Below are 23,610 nucleotides of genomic sequence, written 5' to 3' on the forward strand. Positions count from 1 at the left end.
GCCATGAAATGCGGATTTATGGAATCTCACCCGCATTCCTTTTATTAGTCTGTCTCTGTAACATGCAAATACTACTTTTAATTGTTCACCTACTCCTTCCTTTAATGTGTATGCAAGATGCTAGACTCTCCCTTAAACACAAAGTAATAGTAATTTATTTTATCTGGGGAGCATTAAATTAGCTGTCAACCATGCTACACAGGTGAATGGTGATTTTTGAGTGAAATTACCAAATTGCTGCTCCGGAGGCATTTTTCATCTCTCTTCCAAGATTAAAAGGAGGGGAAAAAATAAATAAAAAATGGAAACATTTAGATAGTGATAATATAATTCCAAAAAGTGCTTCAGTCTAGATTGTGTTTTCCTGTATTAATTACAGGGATTTGATAACCCTTCTGTTTTCATCTTGGCATGATTGGCTAGAGCTAACAGAACTATAAATCAGAGCGGCTGAGTGGTTGCTAGCAGGCATAGGGGCATTTGTGCTCTGCTTGTTGGCTTTTAACAGGCTAATTTCTTAAGTGACTGAACTTGTACCATTATTTTGGACTGCATGATAATTTATTGTATCTCCCGCACACATGGTAAATCCCCAAATAAGATCAATTATTAAATTCAATTTTTGAAATCATAAAACTAAACACATCTGAAACAGACCAGCTCAGTTGCGTAGTTTGGTGAGGTCAGGGCTGAGCATGTTATAGCATCCATACTGTGAGACATAAGCAATTAGAATGTTAGGAAGTTTGTCTTTTGCATAGTCTGACCATTGGCTCTGTATTGTCTATTGCACTCACTGGTGGTGGCTCTTCAGATGAGGGGTCCATCCCAGCCTGCCTGGAGATGCCAAGGACTGAACCTCTACACACAAAGCAGGTTCTCTGCCATGAAGCTAATGCTGTTCTGTTGATACCAGGGATGCCATGGTGCTGATAATTGCAGGATTCATTTGAGGGACCCCTCTTCTTCCTGGCAGGGAGAAGGTGGTGATGGGTAGTAGCTCACTGTCTCCTTGAGGCCTGCCTTGGGTCACCTATAGGGGCTGATTCCAAATTCCTCTCTGTTTAAAGCATATGAAGTTGCTGCATGACAGAATATGGTGGCATGCATGGGTGTGTCTTTAGCTGAAGAATCTGAACTGGGCCCTGCTGGTTACTTTTGGTGACATGGGTCTTCTGGGGAGTGAGGGAAGGAATTAATTGGAAATTCTTCCACGGTCCTAAATCAGTGTAGTACTTATGTGGCATATTTATTTGACCTTTTTTAAAAAAGTTTTGTTTACTAAAGTTATGTCTTGTTAATTTTGCGTGCTGTATAAACACCTAAGAAACCCAAAGTCATTAACTGAAAAAATTGATTAGCAATAGCACATGAATAAAATGCAGTTGCAATCCTGTTACATGCATGTTTACTCAGAAAGAAATACCACTGTCTTAAGTGAGCCATACTGTTGTAAGTATGTTTTGGATTGTAGTCTCAGCATGGTTTAAATGTTGAACCAAGTTCAGAGGTGTTTTTTTTAATGGAATACCTGTTCATATTTTGAAACATGAGAATATGTACTTCACCTTAGATATTGAGAAAATTAATGAAAACACTGAAAATTAGTAACATTCTGATTTTAATATATCAGAAGAACTATTGGGAAGAGATAGTCACTTCATAAAAGTCAGTGGCATGATTGATTTTAAATTTGATAGGTATCATACTGATAAGTTGTGGGTGAACATAGCAGACGAGACAGCGATTCTTCAAACAGCTCTTGTTTATTCATAGGCCAGAACAGGACTGAACTGAAGGGTTCAGCCAGCCTGCTTATATAGAGCTCCACTAGAACCCAACAGTAACCATTTTCTGTAACTATCCAATCACTGAATGTCAGTTTCGATCCCTTACAGTATTTGCATATGTGAACCCGAACTATCTACAGTTTCCCCCTGCTGGCCCAGGGTGAGAACTTCAGTACATAACACATACGTATACCCAGTTTTACTTTCATTGCATCCATTTATTGTTACTGAGTCTATGAAGGACATTTTTAAAGTAAAAAACTTCCTGTGGAAAAAAATGTTTCTACCCGTTGCCACTAGCTCTGGTAATGAGGCATTTCAATTTTTTATAATGCTTTTTCTCCCGGAATAAAGCTGAAGGAAAGATAAAAAAATCTTATTGTGTTAAAATAGTAACAAAGATAGTATCTTTTTATCCTGTTTTCCCCTCCTCATTTTGCCATCTGACAAAAAAAGAAAGAAAGAAAAGAAAAGAGTTATTAATTGTAGTTGTTCATGCACTGTTTAATTAATTAATTGACCCTGTTTTTAGTTCTGTACTTCTTCTAGCTGCTTCAGCCAAACTTTTTAGAAAGCAGGACAGTTTCAGAAATATACGTGCCTTTGGTTGCAGCAGTTTGTTGTTTAATGTAAAACAGATTATTAATATTATTATTAGTTGCTTTTTGCACAAAAGTAACCTAGAGCAACTTAAAATCACAATGTAAGTGTTTTATTCAAGGGCGTTTATACTTTACAGTTTCAGTAATATGCCAAACTACCATTTTATGTGCCAAGTTATACATAATGCATTTCTGTTCTTAAAGTAGTAAATTAAATTGATGCTGCATATTTCAATTTTTCCTCAAATAAATTCATAATTTCTGGACACCTGACGTCTACACACAGCCTGAAAGCATATGCTTCACTGAGTGCCCTTGAATCACAAGGATTATTGTGTGGCTGGCTACCCATGCATTAGGAGTGACTTTCATAGGCCAGACAGACATGTAGCTCCTCATTATGCTCCTCCACCTCCCTCCCACTATCTGCTGAGTACAGTTTCTCTTCTCTCTCCATTATTCACCTCTCTTTCAATTCATCAGCAGAGTCTGGTTCATATGAGAACAGCTGGGATGGGCCTGGCAGCTGGGAAATGGGTCAGGTCAGGATTAGGGTTTACAAAACACTATCATTTTTGCTGAGCCGAAAGTCAGTACTGGACAGTCAAATGCCTATGCAATAATCTGCAGAGTTATAAACAGGGTCTCTATCCACAGAGCAGGTATCTTTGTGCAGAGGGGCTGGAAGAGGAGAAACACAAGAAATCTCTTAAGCCAGAGATTTAGCCAGAAGACCCCCAAACTAGTCGTTTACAGTATTTGGAAAGCAGTCAGACAATACGGACCAGGTTGCCATTTCTCAGTCTATGTGAAAGGGTATCACCACTCTGGCCCATGCAAATTCTTAGGCAGCCTAGGGCTTGTGAGCAGGAGGCCTCTGAAATTCCACATCCCTGACGCGGATGCCGAGGAAGACAAAGAGCTGGTGATGGGGATCTTTACTAAGTTGTTGGGATGGCAAGGTCTCTAACTGTCATGTTGCAAAATAGGGAATGGGCAATTTTAGTATTTGGCTTATTAAAGTTTCAACGCAACACAATACTGCTTTTGTGCACCGGGTTTTGGTGTACATAAATTAAGCTGTGAGAGGAAAATACTTGAATTGCACTTGACATTTCAACATTCTTTTGCAAAGCAAGATTTAAGATGAAATATCTGGGTCAAGCAGCATGGGACTCTTCTCCACATGTTGCACTTGGTGTAGCTCCCTGCTGTTTGCATTTGCTTTGCGTTGGTGGTGGCAGTGCCTTAAGGGCTTCTTTTGAACTGTGGCTAATCATAAGGGTGCATAAATGTTACAAAACATAGTACATCTGCAAGTTGAAATGACACCATTATTCTGCAGGAATAGATAGCACTCTGCAGTGAGCTTACTCTTCTATAGACTCATGGAATTCCCATGGAACATAAGGCCTGTGCCAAAGCCAAGGGGCTTATCAGTTATTGATTTTAAAATGTTGCAGCGTTAAGTGCTGCAGTCCACATTTCCAAATGTTGTTGGCCTACAGCTTCCATCATTCCTGACTATTGGTCACAGTGACTGGGGCTGATGGGAGTTTTAATCTAACAACATCAGGAAGGCACCAGGTTGGGGAAAACTGCTGTGCAAGATTACTCTGGTGCTGCGTAAGGAGCTTCATTGATGGGGCCCGAAACATGACTACTGAACATGACTAGGGAGAAAGAGAGAGAGAGGAAAAAATAAATAAATCTGAGGGCTAAAGAGGACAGCTTGGCAATCAGACTGTGCAAGCTGACGTTTCCTCTGTCAGATCAGAGCTCACATGTACCTTTTTTTTTTGTATTTTCAACTTGTGCTTTATTTAAACACACACTTTCTATCTTGCAGCTCCTTGCCACAGATTTCAAAACTATTGCTGCATAGAGCAGTGTGATGGGCAGATGTGTATCTCACCCAGATACACATATGAAGCCAATCCTATGCATATTTACTTAGAAATAAGCCCTATGCAGTTCAGTAGGGCTTGCTCCTGAGTAAGTAGGCATAAGATTACTACTTTAGTTTCATTTTAGGAAATACAGCACGGGTAGAGGTCGCAAGATTCTTAGCCAAAGCCTGCAGGATCATGAAAAGCACACTGAAGAAAATAACTGTAAATGTCAGATCTCTGTGCCTATGTGAACACAATACAAAAAGGGGAAAAAATAAGTCATAACTTCACCACTCGCAACAGTAAATTACACACATCATAGAATATAAAATTCATTCCTGTAAAACCACAGAACTAACAATATAGCAATGATTAGAGACATGTTTAGAATGTAGTACATAATGTCACGTTCTATTACTGCTTCATAGTTTGAAAAAAATTCACTTACATTTTGCTGGAGAAGAATACCGTACTGCCCATTTCAGATATACTGCATTTTTTACATGTCAGAGTAAGTGTCTGTGTATTCAACGTTTGCCTCTCAAAGGCCTTTGCTGACATTCGGCACTTCATTCCTTTCATTTATCATGGAGGGTAGGTTTGGCTGGTCAGACAAAACTTAATCCTTCTCTCCCCCCCCCCCCTCATAAGAAACTATGAATTCATCAAATAGTTTCCCCATGAAAATAGTCCCTGGATTCAAACAGTGCAGAACATTGCTTGTATGTATCTCCCCATAGAAGAGATCTTCGTGTTTGTTCGGAGGTCAGCGTGGACAGCCCTGTTTGGCTGTCCTTGGTAAAGCTACCCACATTTTCCACTCTGGAGGTCACCTTCAACATGGCAGGGCATGAAAGAGACATGGATTGCCTCTCAGGAAGTGCAGATTGAGCTTGGAATGTTAAGTCTGAACAAGGCACAAACAGGGTGCTCCTAACCAAACACAGCTAAGAAAGGGGGAAGACTCTTACTCAAAAGGCCACAGGGACAGGGGGTTTGGACAAACAAGGAAGGCTATTAATCCCACACCTCAGTATAAGAGGGCTCTGACCCAATTTGACACACACATCCCATGCACATTTGCATACACACATACACACACACAGGCTGGGAACCTCAATGGTGCCCCTCTGAAAGCATCACCTGCTTCTGATTAATCCAGTACTGTCTAGGAATGGGGATGGCAGAGAAATATGAAATGTGGGGTGAATGGGTGGGAGGCACAGTAAAAACCTGTCCTTGCTAATGATACATACTCTCCTGCAATATTAGTTTGAAGGCTTGTTAAATTGTTAAATAGAGGGTATGCTGGAGTTTGGGGTGGGTGGGGTTATGTTCCTATTGTTGTCTGTTGCTTCTTGCTAACAGCCACAGATCCCGTGAGATAGAGTGGCTGAGCCTTTCCTATACATCCTTTCACTGTCTGCCCACAAGCTGCTAACTTTTAGCAGTTGAGGCAATGGTGGCACATGGGATCCTGAGACCAAGAGGAACTACTGTTGTTGATGTTGCCTCGGCTAGACTCTCTTCTCAGGGCTGCACTGACAGGTGCATACTGTCATGAGCCAGCACATGCAGGGATTTGATGGGCAGCTGGAGGGGAGGACCTGGGCCCTTCATCCTCCCACACTACCTCCGCCAACATCTTGGCACTCATCTTTCCATGTGCACCATACCATCCAAACTCTATTCCACTGTAATTTTCAACTATAGATTGAAAAACATGGACTTAAAAGTGCATGGATAGCGCACAGCCCCAAGATGTATTGCTATATTTCCTTATTATAGCCAGCCACTGACTTGCACAAAGTGGAAACAGGAAAAGTATATCCGCAAGTGGGAGTGTCAGGATTCTCTATCACCCTGGTTTTCGTTTTGGTTGAGTATTGCATAGATTGTGCAGCAGGAGTGTTGTTTGGATGGTGCTCCAACGCAGGCCAACATTGTTCCTAGGCTTTTGGATGTACTGCATCTTTGCGGGTGCTTTTGTTGCTATTTTGATTTCTTTAAGGGGCATGTTTACTTTTCAGACCTACAGTCATGAATTTGGAGCATCTGTCATCTTTTTTCTGCTTTAAATGCACTTTGCTGTGAGGAATCCATCAGAATTCACTTGGGATCCTTGCCTTGCTGTAGAGAGGTGCAGGCTGCCTCAAGCGTGTGTGAACTTTTAAGACCTCTTCCTGTGGGATCAATTAACTCCTGCGCATCTTGTCAGAGGGCTAAGGCTTTGCTTCTCTTCACCACCACCCTCCCAATGTAGCTGAATTTTCTCTCTTTATAAACTTAGCCACTATTAAATCACAATCAGTTTTATTTAAGATATTTGTATGCTGCTTTTCTGAAACCCAAAAGGATTCTTACATAATAGAACCACGTTCAAGTTATGTAATGCTGCAAAGGGTCATTCCATTTGAACAACTTGCCCAAGTGTGAAACTGGACAAAAGGTGGCACTTGAGGTGGTGTGGCTGACTGTTAAGTGATAAAGGACAGCGTTCAGTGGTTAGGGAGGCCCTGTCATCCTGGTTCACCTGGAAGATGGAAGGAAAATCTATGAGAACATTTGCTTGTTGCTGAATGATTAAGAAAGCCTAGATGGTCAAACATGACTTGATCTAGAATGGGATGGTTGCTTTCTAGCTATAGGTGGGAACTAGAGGTTGGTGAAATCATGATGGTGGCAATGCTTATTTGCTTTCCCCGAAGTTCAGTGGTTGGAGTGTTCCTGTGCTTGGGACACAATTTGAATGTTTGATCCTGTGTACCTGTATTTTTTTAGGTAACGTTCACTTCGAAAGCCTGTGTGATGGAGAGAGCTCTACCATTCTTTGTTCATAGACTCCAATGTTGCCAATCTTCTAGGAAGAAGAGCGCTGAATCAGTTTAGTATACAGTGATACTTCTAAAAATTATTATCCCCTGTCCCCTTTTTGGGCTGTTTCCAGCAACATCTTAGAAACTAATTTTGAATTCATCATGGCAGGTTTGGCAAGAGAAGCTTACAGTAGCATTAGCTGAATGGTTGGATGCATAAGGTGGGCAGTGCTCTTTTATTTACCAAGCTAGTAAACCATCCTGACTCTGTGGTGGCTTCTGGCCAGCTGTTTGGGAATCATTGTTGAGCATTTATTACTTGATATACTTAGCACCATAGCTTGGTTCTCCTAGCACATTGCTTTTACATCCAGATGTGAATCTATTCCATTGCACCTCGGTTTGTTTTTGAGTCTGCTTTATTTCATGTCTGTGGAAATAGTGTGCAGTGTACCAGAACTCTTGTTCAGCCCCTTCATTGCTTTTGCACCTCTCAATTATTCATTCCTTTCCCTTCATAAATAATATTGCTCTGCTACTACTTCAGTAAACCGTGGATGGCTTTCCAATTGTAAAACAGAATTCCAAGCCCATTCCTTTTTATGGTGTGTGAAGTCAGATACTTGCCCGGTTTAAGGAAATCAAAAGAGCTTGTTCTTCTAAGAATGCATGCCTAGCATCATTTGACTTTATCCCAAATACTTTAATAAATGAGACTTAGGAGATGCTTGAATCAGTGATATGTTTGCACAGGTCTACTCCCTGCTTCATAGTTGTCTTGTATTAAGTGGCTTTGAGTCTGCATTTTTTCCTTCTAAATGAATAAAAAAATCCAAAACCACAGTTTTGGCAATACCTTTACTGGACTAACAGAACTGTCACAGAATTATGTCTCCAGAACTCTGCAAACTGTTCCTCAAAGTGGGATATTAGGTAAACTATTATTTATTATGTTTTACAAAACGTATACATGATTGTAATAAACTCTCTACACTGTGTACAAGAAATATTAAAATTATTTAAAAAACCCAGTTAAGTAGTTGAAAACATTTAAAGATAATGGAAATTAAAAGTAAGAGATTGAAACATGCCTTCTCTTTTCCAGTGATACATACCCAAATCTTTTGACTATATGCAGGACTTGATCCCATCACCAACTTAGATTATTCATTTAGAAAAATGTATAAGCCACTTCATCAAAAAATAAATCAATCAGACACTGCACATGAAATAACATAATTATCAATAAAAGACAGCTAAAATCAGCAAAATTATTAAGACAAGTTTCTCTCCTCTGGACATACTCTACTTTGTCATTGTCCTCCTTTCAAATGTGACAGCCAGAGTGGAGGTGGAACTATTCCTTCTCATTTTTTTGGACACTCTGCTCCTATTTTAAAAAGCTAATGTAATATTCAGGCTGCATTAACATCTGCATCACACTTTTTCTGACACTTCAAATCAGTGGGCAATTTTCTTTTTGAAAGGCATGCATGGAATGATTGCGTTGGGCATGGGGCAAGATGATCTGCTGTCTCTGAGAAGATAGACTCAGATCTCCAGGAGCGTCTTACCTGTTGGCAAATACAGCAAAATGACTTTACAAAATGAGGGTAGCACTTCCTGAGAACACGAAGAAATGCAAATAATGGGCTGCCCTGTTCCTTGTGAAGACAATAATTTGCTTGCTACCCAGAGTAGCTTCGTGTTTTAGGGGAGAGGCAGAATTGCTGCATAATAGCGTGAACTGCTGAAGCCACATTTGTGGTTACCTAGCAACAGGTGGGAGCATAATGAGAACGAGAGGTGCTTGTGTCTCATTGAAGTGGGTGAAATACAACATGTTGCTTGCCTGTCTTGCTTATGCATGTTCCCCAAAAATCAAGATGAAACTGGAGTTCAGTGTGACATTTTGTTAGATGTCTAGTATTCTCCCCACTTTTTCTTATAAGGAATCTACTGGGGAAGTGATTTGTTAGATGAGTGTTGGCAAAAATGGGAGCCCCTCCCAGCAATCTTCATGGATTTGATTTGCTGTGTTTTCCACACTGGAGAGATTTATCCAGCATTAAGTGTTTAGTACTGACACAGAGACACCACCTTTGTTTTTATGACAGAGATGATTATCACTTTCACCATAAATGAAAGATGATGCCTTTGGGCCAGTTGTGTTGGTTGGTAAAGGGCTGGTGAAGGTAAGTCATATTGCTATGCTCTTATATGAAATGTTAACCTCTCCCAGGATTTGTATGTGGTGCATTTTCCAGGTTGGAAGGTCTCAAACCGAGGACAGGTAGCAATGGCATGTCTCCTTGCTTTCAGGGCCAGTTTGAAACCTTTGTTTCTCCAGGCCTTTGGTGGGAATGGGGCAGGGTTTTTGAGTTATTATTATTAGCATTTATTAACATTTGTATATTGCCTTTCATCCAAAGATCTCAGGGCAGTTCACAGCATAAAAACACAAAACACATAATAAAACAGGAATAAAACAAGCCAATAACCCCTCCCTTCTACAAGGACATAGAAATGGGGAGCCACTGCAGAAAAGGCCCAGGAATTATCAATGATTATCACAGGGTCCAGGTTGGTTCATATGGGGGAGAGTTGCTGCGGAGGGAGTTGCTGTGATCTACAAAAATTCACAGTAACAGAGCCTGCAACAGAAACCCCCAAGCAATACCCCAGTTTGTTCCAGCTTTTTGTAGCTGTTGTAAGTCTGAGCCTCCCCACTACCACCACCATCTTGGCCAGGTGGAGAAGGCCTTCCAAGCATGGAGCAGGTCCTCCAGCACTCACAGCAACCTACTCTTTTCATAGGAAGCAGGTAAAATGAATCAGGTTGAGAAGCTTTTATTGACTGATTCTATTGCGTGTCTTTGTATTGTTCTTATTTGAATGTGACTGGTCCAGAGATTGCTTGAGATGAAGTGCAATCTAAATTTTCCCTTGGTACCCTCCAAAAGTTTTGGACTAGAACTCCCATCAGCCCCGGCCAGCAAAGTGGCCATACAGTGGTACCTTGGGTTACAGATGCTTCGGGTTACAGACGCTTCTGTTTGCAAACTCCGCTAACCAGGAAGTGGTTGCTCCAGGTTAAGAAATTTGCCCCAGGATAAGAATGGAAATCGTGCACCAGCGGCGCAGTACCTTGGAAAGTGGTGGACTCTCCTTCATTCAACGGATGTTGAATGGCCATCTGTCAGGGATTCTTTAGTTGTGATTACTGCATTGCAGGGAGTGACCCTTGGAACACCTTCCAACTCTTAATTCTTTGATTTTGTGATTAAATGTTAGCCATTCTGGAATCTAGTCTCAGCTGAAAAACTATATACATTTCACTTACTATTTCTCTGGAAACCCATTTGCAGCTCATTCTGCTCTACCTTTTTAGTTTCTTCCTGAGTTAAAGGGCTTCCACTGTATAAATTTCTAGCACTGTGTGTCATTCCATTTTTCATGTTTTGTTGTGTATGCAAAGCATTGTTTCACCGACCTTCTCTTGCAATCACATGTGGATAACTGACACGAATAAGCAAACAACACTGGATTGGATACTGCTTCTTTGTCCGTACACAAACATTTAAAGCATTTGCATCCTAGTTTCCATTAAAACAACAACTTGGACAGAGCAGGATGACTTTATAAATAGTTTGTTTTCTAGAGAAGTTTTGTATTGGGCAACAAATAACTATAATCTATTGACGAAAACATTTAAAAGCACAATCTGAAAACAGTTCATCAAATCATTGGCAAAGCATTAACAGCAGCAAATAATATAAATCCATATGAGAAATCATACCAGTCCAAAGGCACGCTGAAGCAAAATACTTCTATCCAACTCTAAATGATGGCAGAGAGGAAGTGGGTGCATGTCCCTGGAGACTGGAGAATTCCAGTGTTGGCACCAACTCTGATAAAGTTCTGTTCCAGGTTGCCCCTCATTATATTTGAGATAGCATGGGGGCAAGGCATTCAATAAATATCTTAGTATGGATAAGATTGTCTGAGTTGAGGCATTCCTTCAAGTATCTGGGGTGTCTATTAAAAAAACTACCAACATATCAGGGGGAAAATGCTTTAGAAGTGTATTTATGGTGTCGAAACACATATTATTCAGTCTGGCTTAGAAAGTGCTTAGAAATTGTCAAACTGCAGGGAAATATCTTCTTTGCCAAAGTTGATGGTTAGGCATCTGAATGTCTTAATGATTTGCCAGGAGCAGCATTGCAAAACAAGTCCTTGGAAGTTAGTAAGTAGCCCACACGTAGTGTGTAACAAACTTTCATAGTCTTTTTTGTTTCAATTTTAAATATATTTATGGTAGCTACCGAGAGAATTCCAAACTTGGCAGGCGCAACAAACCTTTTGTTAGCCATATCCTGGTGGTGCTTCTGGGGCCCACGGATGCGTTTGTATAGCAGATGGAGCTATTAGTTAGCTGTGCTATCTTGAAGAATTGCTTTCCCAGGTAATCAGCCTTGCTCATTTAGGTTGTCGTTTCCCCACCTCGATATGTCAGCTCAGAAAGTGGGAATGATTAATCGCTGCAGCCTGGATACTGCACAAGAATAACCACATTGGGGCTGGGGGGGATTCATTCCATTGAGGGCCAGCACCCCAGGGAGCTTAAAGTGCTCCGATGCAAAGCAAGCAAGATGGAAGGAATGAGATGGATCTTGACTGTTGGGCATCAGTATGTAGAGTTTCTGAGGCAACTGAGTACTTGCAATACATGAGACGAATGGGAAGAGCCACTGCCTGCTTTTAAAATTAAAAAGAAGTTGCTTATAATTTTATTGTCCACATTCAGTGGGCACCATCAGCGCCTGGCAGTTCCCCCCTCTCCCCTCCCCAAACTGGTTTCTGTCATGCTTCGAGGAATACATCACAAGGAAGATTAATACATAGAATGAATCCTGTTAAATATGTATGCCAGTTACATTTTAAATGAGTTGAAACTTCAAAAGTTCTCTTTTGGGGGGGGCAAAAAATCAATATAGGTTAATGGTGTTCCCAGTCGGTGATTTTTATCTGAGAACTTCTATTTTTGTTGGGCAGCAAAGCAAAGAAAGCAGATATTCTGTCAAAGTGAACAGGATTTTCTCCTAGTGAATTAGAGGGTTAGCACAGAGTAGTAACCTGCTCATGTTCAGGCTTGCTGTTTTTCAAATGATGTGTCTGAGGGCATAAATTTGTGAAAGTTCACTCCAAAATATGGCCCTCTTGGCTTATCCACATGCAAAGGTAACTGCTACAATTTCAGCCCGATCTCTCTATTGGGTAGCTGAGACTTTTAATGGGTGTATTGAATTTAGGCAGTAGTAATCCTTTCCTCTGGCATTCTGCTCAGATTTATTAGTATGTAGTAAATCATAAACTGAACACACAAATTATCAGGAGGATTTCCCCCCTCTAAATTTATAAAACAGCACGTCTAAAAGGAAGTTAATTCTTAAGTTTTACTGAAACAGAATAGCATGTCTTTTCTCCTACAAAGTTTTGACATATAAAACCCTGAAGTGTCCATTAATAAGGATCTTAAGTACTTGAGCATTTTCCCCTGTCTTTGAATTGCTGAGTTCACTTTTTCAGTTTGATTTATGGCCTCTGCCATAAGGGTTGGAAAAAGTAACAGCGGTTTAAAGCAAACCAAACATAGGCTTTGGGTCACCCCTATTGAAACAATAGGGTTTCAGTTTGCACAATCATGGGCTTGCAGCGAAAACTAAAGCCATCTGGTGCTAGCTGTTAAAAAAATTCCAGCAAATCAGAGCAGCAAACGGTGCGCCTGAAGGTTGCTCAGATTTGGCCATTCTTTGGCAGAAGGGAGTTCTGAAGGGAACTCGGTGCTCTGTTGTAACCATCCCTCCCCATCTTTAACCTTAAAGCCTTATTTTGCAGTAAATAGAATTGTTCTCTGAATTCTGGCATAGTTAGAACTTGCCCAGCTCTGTTGCTAAGGGCAGCTTATTTGGGAACAGTCAGATTCATCACATGGCAGCTCTTGGGGGGGACTTCAGTATGTGTGCACCTGCAATATACTCCACTTACTGAAATATTTTCTTCAAGCATTAACTTTTCTCTGTTTCATCATCTCAATGTATTTATCTATGGCAACAATTGTGGCAATATGTGTTGGGTTTTCGGAACGACTTATGTGTATGTGTTACACCATGGCACCACCGCATTGTTTATTCCTGAGCACTTCTGGATACACCCCATAAATGTTGTGCGCTTTTGTTTATATGTTATCTCTTTATAAATGTTTTCCATGGTAGTTCATTAAGCAATGACTTTGACTTAATGGAAGTTTGGTTTCTATTCCTTTTGGCTATTTTGGTTTGCGTTCATTTGAGTGTTTCATGCAAAGGACTTTTAGCAGAAGCCTCTGTGGAAAAGGATTACTTTAGGACTGTGTGTACTGAAATTATAGAGTTCCAGTGCATGCACATGTGTGTGTGTGTGTGTGTGTGTGTGTGTGTAAAATATATCAAAAGGTCTTTAAAATATATGACAATAATATAGCAAAATGCTATATTCCATAATGAACAGAATGGACACCTAGATGTAATAAGCAATTAAGCGGAACACATCATATAAAGCATATGTATGCCTCCTTTCCATCAAAATTGATCCACTTGGTGGTTCACTGGTAGAGAAACAGCAGAACCATTATTAAAAACAAAGCAAAATGCCTAAGAAGCAGCAGGGGATATCAAGCCCTCCTGTGAGCAGCTCCAAAGCGAGGCCTCCCACAACATTTGAATTCTCCCTGCAGAACTGAAGGCACTCCTGCTGGCAGCAGAACTCATGGGGAATACAATATGTACAGTGTTCTGACTTGGGATAGAGTGGCATGCAATTCAGCCGCTTTCTCACTAAAGACCAATTAGACCTCTTGTGTTTCCCTTCGTTTGCCCTTGTGTGGGCTAGAAGTAATGAGGACTGTTCCTGTGGCTATCCTGGTTTTTCTGGAGCTGTGGCTTTTCAGTAGCATAGTTGAATGATGACCCGTGTGTTGTGTACCAGAATCTGAGGACAGGAGAGAAAGACAGCCTGATATTGGTTCTACTGATTTAACGGCAATTAAGCATGATTAAGATTTAATCTATCACAAGGCTAGGTGGCTTACCTTGAAAAAAGCATGTTTTGTGAATTTGTGTAAACGTGTCACACACCACTAAACTAGATAAGGAGATCTCCCCAACCCCTCATTTTGATATTATTTTGGAAGAAACTAATGCCTGTAGCAAGATTTTGAAGTTTAATTGCCCAGATGTAGATGGCAGGCAAGATGAAGCGTTACAAAAGACAGCTGTAGATGAATGGATTGAGAGAACAACCTCGGGGCATCTGCCTATGAGCAGACATGTATAAATGCATTAATTCTGAACTTCTGACATCAAATATTTTGTATAGAAATGTTTAAGTGGCTTTTGATCATTTTGAATCGCAAGGCCTTTCTGCGGTTATCGGGGCTCCTGAAACGCACCATCCTTTCAAAGATCTCTGAAGCTGTCAAGTACATTTTGAGCAAACAATGTTTGATGGAAACTTGTACCATTTGCTCAGACAATAGCACCAAGCTAGCTTTACCCCCTCCCCGCAACCCTGCTTGGTAGAAGAGAAATTTCATTTTTTTTAATATAAAAAAATCTGCGTGGTTAATATTTTGATAAAGGCTAAAGTGTGCTCATGCTTGCACATCAATGGAAATTTAATCTCAAACAATGCTCAAGTTATTTCAACTGAGCATATACTATATGATGAAAATGTGCTGCTGGAAGTGTGCTGCCCACATAAGTTACCAGTACTAGTCTGCACAACATTTAGTAGGCTGTGTTTCCATGCCGGTCACGGAGGCACAAGTAAATGCACAAGTATTAGATCTGGAAGTAATTCTAAATAACAAACTAGAAATGTCTAATTTTAAACAGTTCACGAGTGCTTGGCTGTATTAGTAAATCCTTCTCCACCATTCCTCCCATACCTGCTTTGCAAGGAGAAGTCCTATATGCAAAGTTAATGTGTAAAACTTTATGAACTCAAGGATCTGCCCTGTTAAAGTTTTCGTTCTGCTGTAGGGTGCGGTTGTGTTCTCCTTTGGACTCTCTTAGACCAACTGGGCAGTCCAAAAGTGGAGCAACAGCAGATGTGTGAAGTGAGTTTGGAGGAGAGAAATTACTATAAGTAGTATTTCCCCCCCCCCTACTCAGTCTGTAAAGTTAGAAAACAAAAACAACCCACAACTCACGGTAGATGTGATCACCTGCCTTTCTCTTCAACTGCAGTCACAGCTAGGACAACTCTCTTTGACCTACAGAGACATTGTATAAAAGATACCAGCTTGTATTTTATGTCATTGATGTGCCACCCTGAACTGTGGCAAATAATTCAGTGCTATGTAATATCCATATCCAAAGTTATGACGGCAATATAACCCACTTGATATGGTTGAACAGAAGGTCCACTTGGAAATAATTGTGTTATAACCCTATACCCCTATAAAGCTCCTTTCTCCTAGAAACCTGAACATCTTTTTAGAAGACCTTTTTAATGTGTGCTGCCTTTGAAACAGAGAGAAAGGAGGTGGGGGAGAGCCTGATGTTACTTTTGACACACATGCTTGATATATGCTCTACGTTGTTGACACCCACCTGATTCCTTTAAATTTAAATGCAACATTAAGAAAGAGGATTGACTACTAGAAGTGGACCTGGTAAGACTTCATGTTCCCTCTTCAATCTCTCGTTCCACCTGCATGTCATATTTGACTTCCTTTGTGCACTGTTGCTTAGCTGGTTTGACAAGTCTTGAAGTATTTATGGAAAGGAGATGGGTTGCTCTGCATTGCTGATAGGAAATGCAACGAGCAGAAGCTGTTCAGCTCTGTAATGGTAGAAGTGTTCCACGTGTGGGAGGGAACCCACTTTTGCATTCAGCCTTTATAGGAAATGGACTGGGCTAGATGGCAAAGGGAAGCCCACATTGCTGCATCTGGGATGGAAATGCAGCTGTGAGTTAAATTCAGTGAGAGATGTTTTGGTTCATTTACACCCCCCCCCAACAGAACTGTGTTTTTCCCCAAGCCCCCAGTTCTTGTCATTTCCTTTGTCATGCCAGCCATTGGCCTTGACAGTTTCTAGATGATCTTACCCCATAAGCTCACAAAAGCTTACAATAACATCTACCATGTGGAATTATTCTATGGTAAACTTTTTATATTTTCTCCTTTTGATCCAGTACTGTACAGCAGAATCCTAACTTAAAAGCTGTGTCAATATTTCACAGGAATATCCTTCCCTGGGTGTTGAGAAGGAGAAAAATATGTGATTTTCTGTGGGATCAGGATTCCTCTCTCTCTCTCTCTCTCTCTCTCTCTCTCTCTCTCCCCCCCCCCCCATTTTTAAATGGACATATGATTGAATAGTTTTAGAGCAGATAGTGGACAGATGGGATTTAGCCTCTTACGTAATTATGAAATGCACTTTCTGAGACTAGATGGCTTCCTTGGGCTTTCACAGCTGTTCCTAAACATTGCAAGTTAGCACAGAGAGCTCAGTTGGAGCTTTTATTCAAATGACGTTTTGTTAGGCTTGTATTCCCTAGTTGCTAGTTTCTGCATCCCTTTCGTCTCAGTGAAAGATTAAGAGTTTATATCTGAGTGCTTCCGTTTTGTCAAATGTTAGATTGAACCCACTTTAAAGTATTCAAAATGCTAAAAAAATGTAACAAAACATACATACATAATTTTATTGTATAACGCCTTTCCACAATTCAAACTGTGCTCTGGAAAGCTTACAACATAGAAATGACAACACATAACTTCAATTTAACAAAAGTAGTCACCAACAATAAATAAAATATTTTAAAAAATCACAAATTGAACAGTTTCCGCATAAATCACAAGATTTAAAATAAAGATGTAAAGAAACAACAGCAACAACCCCACCCTCAACAAAACTCTACAAATCCTCCAGCCCCAAAAGCATTAATGGTGACGTTTTGAGCTGGGCGAGGTACCTACCAATGGTGGCTAGGTGACAGACAAATCAGAACAGGTGCAACTAAGGCATACAGCACATGGGATATAGTACAGGCAACTAGCAGATTGCACATGTTTGCGGAATGAGGGCAGGGCAGGCTCATGCACACAATGACCCAGAAGGTAATGCCTGAGTAAATGGGGGTTGCCTGTACTTAAAAGTTGGTCAGCCCAAAGATTGTGCAGTGGTACCTCCGGTTGCGCACGGGATCCATTCCGGAGCTCCAGTCGGATCCCGAGGAATTCGAAACCGGAGGTGCCTGTACTGCGCATGCGCGCGGCATGACAGAGCGCTTCTGTGCATGCGTGCACCCCAAAACCCAGAAAAATACTTCTGGGTTTGCCACGTTCGCATCCTGAAGGATACACAACCAGAGGTGTGCATATCCAGAGGTACGACTGTATTGTCAAGACCCTTTCTCCACCCGATCACAAACATTGAGTTTGAATTGGTTACAGTTTCTGCAGTTTACTGGAATGATCACCATTGGGTAAAGCTGTTTATTGGAAATTGTATTATTCTTTGCCAGCAACCCTATGCTTAAACTCAGTTTAAGTATGATTTTGCTTTTACCAATTTACTTTGACATTATTATTATTTTTTGTTTCTATACTTTCCTTCCTCCCGAAGGTGGTGCACAGGATAGCAAAAATACAGCCATTTGCACACAATTGTTAAAAACATGGCTATTCCTGTTGACAGGATCACAAACAAGGCCTTGCATGCCAGTGTCAGAGATCATTTTGCTTGATATTGGAAGAAGCGCCTTTTTAAGCATCTTTGGTTCTGAGTCATTTGGGACTTCGTATTCCAGTACCAGCACCTTGAGTTGGGCTTCATAGCTCACAGGCAAGCAGTTCAGTGCCACTTTGAGTTTCAGGGGTATTCTTAGATGAAGATGGGAGTGGGTGGTTTTCAGTTGTATACCACATTCTGTTGCATGAGGAAGTGCCAGTTTCAGCCTCCACCATCTCTAGACTCCTTCCCGAAGCCCTGGAAAGTAGCTGCCAGTCACCGTAGGCCAATCTTCACTCTACAGGTGTTTGTGGCTACAACTTCCATCAGCATCAGCCAGCATAGCCAAAACATCTGGAGAGTACTAGATTGGCAAAGCCTTCTGTAGATAATACTGAGCTAGATTGGCCAGTGGTCTGACTCTGTATAAGACAGAATCCTGTGTCCTTAGGAGGTTTGTGAAATTCAAGTGGCCCTAATAAAATATATAATTTAATAACCTCCTACTGTGGATCCCAAGACAGAGGCTACCATGATTCCAACTGTATACTGATACCTTGGAAACTAGGTTTCGTATAGCACTTAACATTTATTTTTATTTCCTGAGATAGCTTTGGTTATGCTAATTTTAGCAGCATAATTATCTCTCCCCCTCCCCAATATCTATATCTTTTGAAACTCTGATTCCAGAAGTCTTTTGTAGATTGACATTTTTGAGCTTATGGAGATACAGCATTTAGAGCCTTGCCTTCCAGAAAATATCACGTTTGAGCAATTCCTGTTTCTGTCTTTGTTCTAGCTAAGCCATAATCTTCCAAGCTCTATTGTCAAGGTCTCTCTTGGCTTGGGTTTAAAGCACGTAATGCTCAATTGGATGCTTAACTCTAGAGTTCCTAATTAATTTTGGGGTAGCTGATAAACTTTGGCATTTGGTCTGCACAATCTTTTTGACATTAATATGTATAAATCCTGCAATGAATTGGAGATCAACTTGAAACTGGCTCAGTGCATGCAATTTACAACATGGTTTTTATAAAGTAGAGAGAGTGTTTCTAGTTAAAAGCTAATCGTGACCGCTAACTGGGGGAGCATGAAATACTGGTTTCTTTTGCCTACAGTTTCTATTGCCCAGTTCTTCTCTCCCCCCACCCCCTTTCAGATATCGCATACTGTAGGATATTTCTAAAAATAAATCTGGCAGTAAATGGATGACCAGAAGCAAAAGACCCATGAATGAGCTGTTCTTGTTATGTGGAGTAATGTAAGCTGCTTCAGCAGGCTCTTCCCATCCTTCATGCCTTGGGGCTGTATGATCACAGGGAAGTTGCATTTTTATCTGTATATTATCAAACTGTGCTGTGGGTAGCAACGGAGCCAGACTTCACTGTCCCTTCCCTGGATTCAAAAGGAGCTGCTTCTTCAATGCATGAGCGAAATCTTAAAACAATTAAAAAATATTCAAGGCAATATAGTAAAAAAAAAAAAAAGAATGCTGCTGGGACATTAAGATTTGTTGCCTTTATTCCCTCCCCTCCCCTTGAAGTAGTTCCACTTGGAGTTAAAATAAATATTTATGCTGCCTAGCAGAATATTTGTTTGTTTCAGGGCGTACCAGATGAATAAATTTAGTTTACACAACAGTTAACAAACCTGTAACATTTTTTTTTATTTGATAGTCTGGTTTATAAAATTATACATGGTGTGGAGAAAGTAGCTAGAAAGCCGTTTTTCTCCCTTTCTAAAATTCAAGGTTATCTAATGAAATTGACTGGCGGTACATTCAGGGCAGACAAGAAAATGTACTTCACACAACACATTATTCATGCAATTTACTACAACAAGATGTCATTTGCATTGCTTTAAGATGGGATTCAGCCTTCACCTGCCTGGTACCCTCCGGATAATTTTGGACTGCAACTCCCATCAGCCCCAGCCAGTGTGACCAATGGCCGAGGATAATGGGAGTTCTGGTCGCAGGTATCTGGGGATACCAGGTTGCTGAAGCCTGATCTAGACAATGTCATGGTTAAACTGAGCTGTGGTGAGCTGCTGAATGTTTCAGCTGCTAGGAGGCAAAACCCATAACAGCTTGTGGGATTTCTGGAGGCCTCTGGGTAGCTGCTCTGGGGATCTGGAAGTTGGACTCGATGGAGCTGTGCGAAGCTCTAATCTTCTCATATGAATTGAATTGGGGAGAAGAACAGGCATCTGGATTCCTTGAAAGAGTTGCACCCCCTAAAATTGGAATCTCCCATTTTGTAAAACAAAGCACTCAGAAAACTTGCTTCACTGAGGTTATTTCATTGAACATCGTCTTCTTTTTGCAAAACTGTTGGTGTGTTAATAGCTAGGGAAAATAGAAGATGTGGTTTTTGTCTCCTAGGACTGAAGAGCATAGCAGGAATATCATGCAGTTTGGATTTCAGGAGGAAAGGTTACAGACCCTTAATTCCCTTTAAAATTGATGGTCATGTTTTAACCATGTAGGCATTTCAGACTATCCTATAAGACTGATAATGAAATCTGATCTTCAGTCTGGAATGTTCTCCAGGCGCGGCTTGATGTGTGGAGGTTTTCTTCACTTCAAGTGGTGCTGATTGTGTTAAATGGCCTGAAAAAATCTTTCAGAAAGAAAATCACTGCTTGACGCAAAAGCGTTTGTCACAGATACGAGTTCCTATCCACATCTTATTAGCAAAATTACACTGGGTTTTATGCAAATATCTTTGCCTTCCTTGATTAGGTTTACATGAGTAAACTATGATTCATACACATTTGTGAAAAAGAGGCTTTTGATATTAATGAGTGGCAATTAAATGTGTAATTAATAAACGTAACCATAACCTTAAAAGGGGCCATTATAGTCCCTTTGTTCCTTCTTGATTTATGACCCAAGTTCTGCCCTCACAAGAAGTTGTTCTTGCTTTTTGTTCAACACTTTTGCCTCCTATAAATCTTCAACTTCTATGCAGGCACCACAAACCTTTGGTCACAAAGCTTTTAATAGCTGTGGGCGGACTATGATTTTTTTCTGCATATTATATGGGCAAGAATGTAGCCAGCAGTCTCTATTGATAGAGCCAGCCTGAGCATCCGTTAGTATCCCTGAGTTTAAATTGCACCTTACAACTTTGTACATGAAGGACCCTCCATGATTGTTTGTGTGTAGTAAATTGCTGTTATTACTTCTTCAAAATTTCCTTAATTTTATTAATATTTTTTTTGGGGGGGGGAATGTACACAATTCTGCCGTGACGAAACCCATTCTGTGAGTTTTACAAAATACTGTATGCAATGCAAATGAAAAGAATCTCTCCTTTCTGCTGATGTCAGGAGAGTTGGTTTGTTAAGAACTTGGAGCACTTTGAGGTGTGTGCTTTCAAAAGAGATTCAAGACCGCATGGAAATGGGGTTCTCCCACCATAAATTTACTGAATATTGTATTGAGTGTGACTATATTTTGATAAAATCTGCTTTGGCATCTTGCTTCTGCCTCTTAATGTCTCCACCTTTTCTCAGGAAGTGATGCAGATGTAGTGTTGCTTCAAGAAAGGGTATATCCATTTTTGAAAATAGCAACATAGGAAGCATCTCAAATTCACACACACACCCCAAACCTTGTTTTGGAAATCCGCTTTTCTTCCACCTCAGTTGCTAATTTAGAATTTCTGTAGGGAAGTGAGAACATTCCAGAATGTATTGTTAAATTTGGGGTATCTTGGCTCATCTCAGCCCCAGGATGTTCTGAGATGGTTTGCGGCAAGCTTTCATCTGGTGCAGTAAATTTGTATGGGTAAAAGAGGAACACCTTATGCAGCTTAGGCATTCCAATCTCCTACTTCATAGGATAACAGTGAGAGTGATGAAGTCTTCACCCTAACTCCTACATAAACTAAAGCAATGAAACAATGTCAGAGATGTGGCAGTATTTACTGTTCTGATTTGTACCCTTCTTGTAATGCACCAGTTTCAACAGAACACAAAAACGGTCAGTGGTGTGGGCGTATATCTTTGCAAGTTTGCTGGGAATTTAACGAGGCCCATCCATTACTAAGAATACACCATCTGAGAATGAATCCGAAAGAATAAGAGTAACATGAACTGTGCTCAGGGACTCCATTAAAGCCTCTTAACGCTGCCTAGTTATTATCTAGAGCTCAAAATTTTCAGCCTTGTTACAAGCACTAATAGTTCTTTCTCCTGTGTTTTTTTTTTCTTCCTTAGGTAAGTGAATATAATGTTTGGATGTGCCAATTGATCTTTCCTGTTCTTCAGTCTGCAGCCATGTAGCGGTGGGAAGGAATTAAGTGATAGAAAGATGCTCCATTAGTAAGTAGGAATTTTTTTTGGTGTGTGTGTGTGTGTGTGTGTGTGTGTGTGTGTGTGTATCTTGCAGGGTTTAATCTTGCACATTCTCAGTTCATTTGAGATGAGTGTTTGGTGGGATTCTTATCAGATGTAAGTCTTTTAAATTACCTGATTTTGGTGACACCTCATGTGTGTTCATGTGTGTGCAAACACTCCAGGTATTGGTTTGATGAACTCGTAGCAAGTATGCAAGTTTAATGTCTGGATCACATTGAGTATGCTTTTCTGGGTAAAGCCTCATCATGGATTTTCATTCATGTCTATTTCTCGCCTAGTTATGTCTCATCTTCACTTAAGTTGACTTACAATATACCGACAACAATAAATATAAAATGCAGGCAACCCCCGGATTTGTGCAGAGTTTGTGTTCCTGGCCCCTGAATGTGTTGGCGGAGTACAAAGAAGCCAACTCCATTCTGCCCTCCCAACCCCCCATTCTGCCCTTGTTTTGCCTTCTTCCGGGTCCAAAACAGCCCGCAGGTTTGCGTGTGCACATTGGTTGAATGTGCACAAAATGGTTGCTGCCTGTACATTAATATCATAATGTAATATCAAACTAAGCCACAGCATAGCAAAACACTATAACAGGGAAAGAGAAGATAAGTCAAAACCATCTCCTGGTAGCAAAAGAAGAAATAAGGCAAGTCTCTTGGGGCAGGAAGTTTCACAGTCTGGGTTTCACAGAAAACACTCTTTAGCATGTTCTCACCAGTTGAATCTCTACTGGGGTGGGGTACACCAAAAGGCACTTTCATAGTGCTCATCACTTGATAATGATGGACACCAAGGGACGATTTTCATGTGTGGAACGCCCTAAAATGCTGAAGCTCCTATCCAAGGGAACAACACTTCCTAGGTGATTTATCCAGAAGAGTTCATTGCTTTCTGCGTTAACTTGCAATAACAGTGTAATCCTGCAGGAATTCTTTTTATGATACATGAGAATGTTGGTCTGAAAAATTCTTCCATGACCACAGTTTAAATTTTAATAGAGAAATGTATTGGGAATGTAAGCCAAAAGGCTAATTTCCAGCTAGACTATATGACTAACTTGTCCCTCTGCAAGCTTTGGAATAAGAAAGACCAAATATTGAGAATATTCATTGTTAAAAGGGCTCGTTTTCTGTTGCAATCGGCAGATGATGCAAAGAGTTGGAGCTGATTTAGTGGTGATGCATTTCTGGCTGGCAATCCAGTGCAGTGGGACTGCAAAGCAAATAGCAATTCACTGACAGTTTGCACAAGGATTTCATGTGCACATAGGATCTGGGTTGACACTTATATAAACTTGTCTTCAGACCTCATTCGTGGAAAGTACCTTTATTTTAAAAACCTTCTCTCTGTGTGAAATATTTTATATG

The 23,610-nt window shown here is 40.5% G+C and overlaps 1 protein-coding gene across 8 annotated transcripts in view; it reads left to right on the top strand.

Moving 5' to 3' along the window:
* CADM1 (cell adhesion molecule 1) overlaps positions 1-23,610 on the top strand; it is a 592,123-nt gene that overhangs the window by 76,783 nt on the left and 491,730 nt on the right. The gene's annotated exons all lie outside the window — the stretch shown is intronic.

The sequence above is a fragment of the Podarcis gaigeae genome, assembly GCF_964106915.1.
Source record: "Podarcis gaigeae genome assembly, chromosome: 15".
In the NCBI taxonomy this organism is placed as follows: domain Eukaryota; kingdom Metazoa; phylum Chordata; class Lepidosauria; order Squamata; family Lacertidae; genus Podarcis; species Podarcis gaigeae.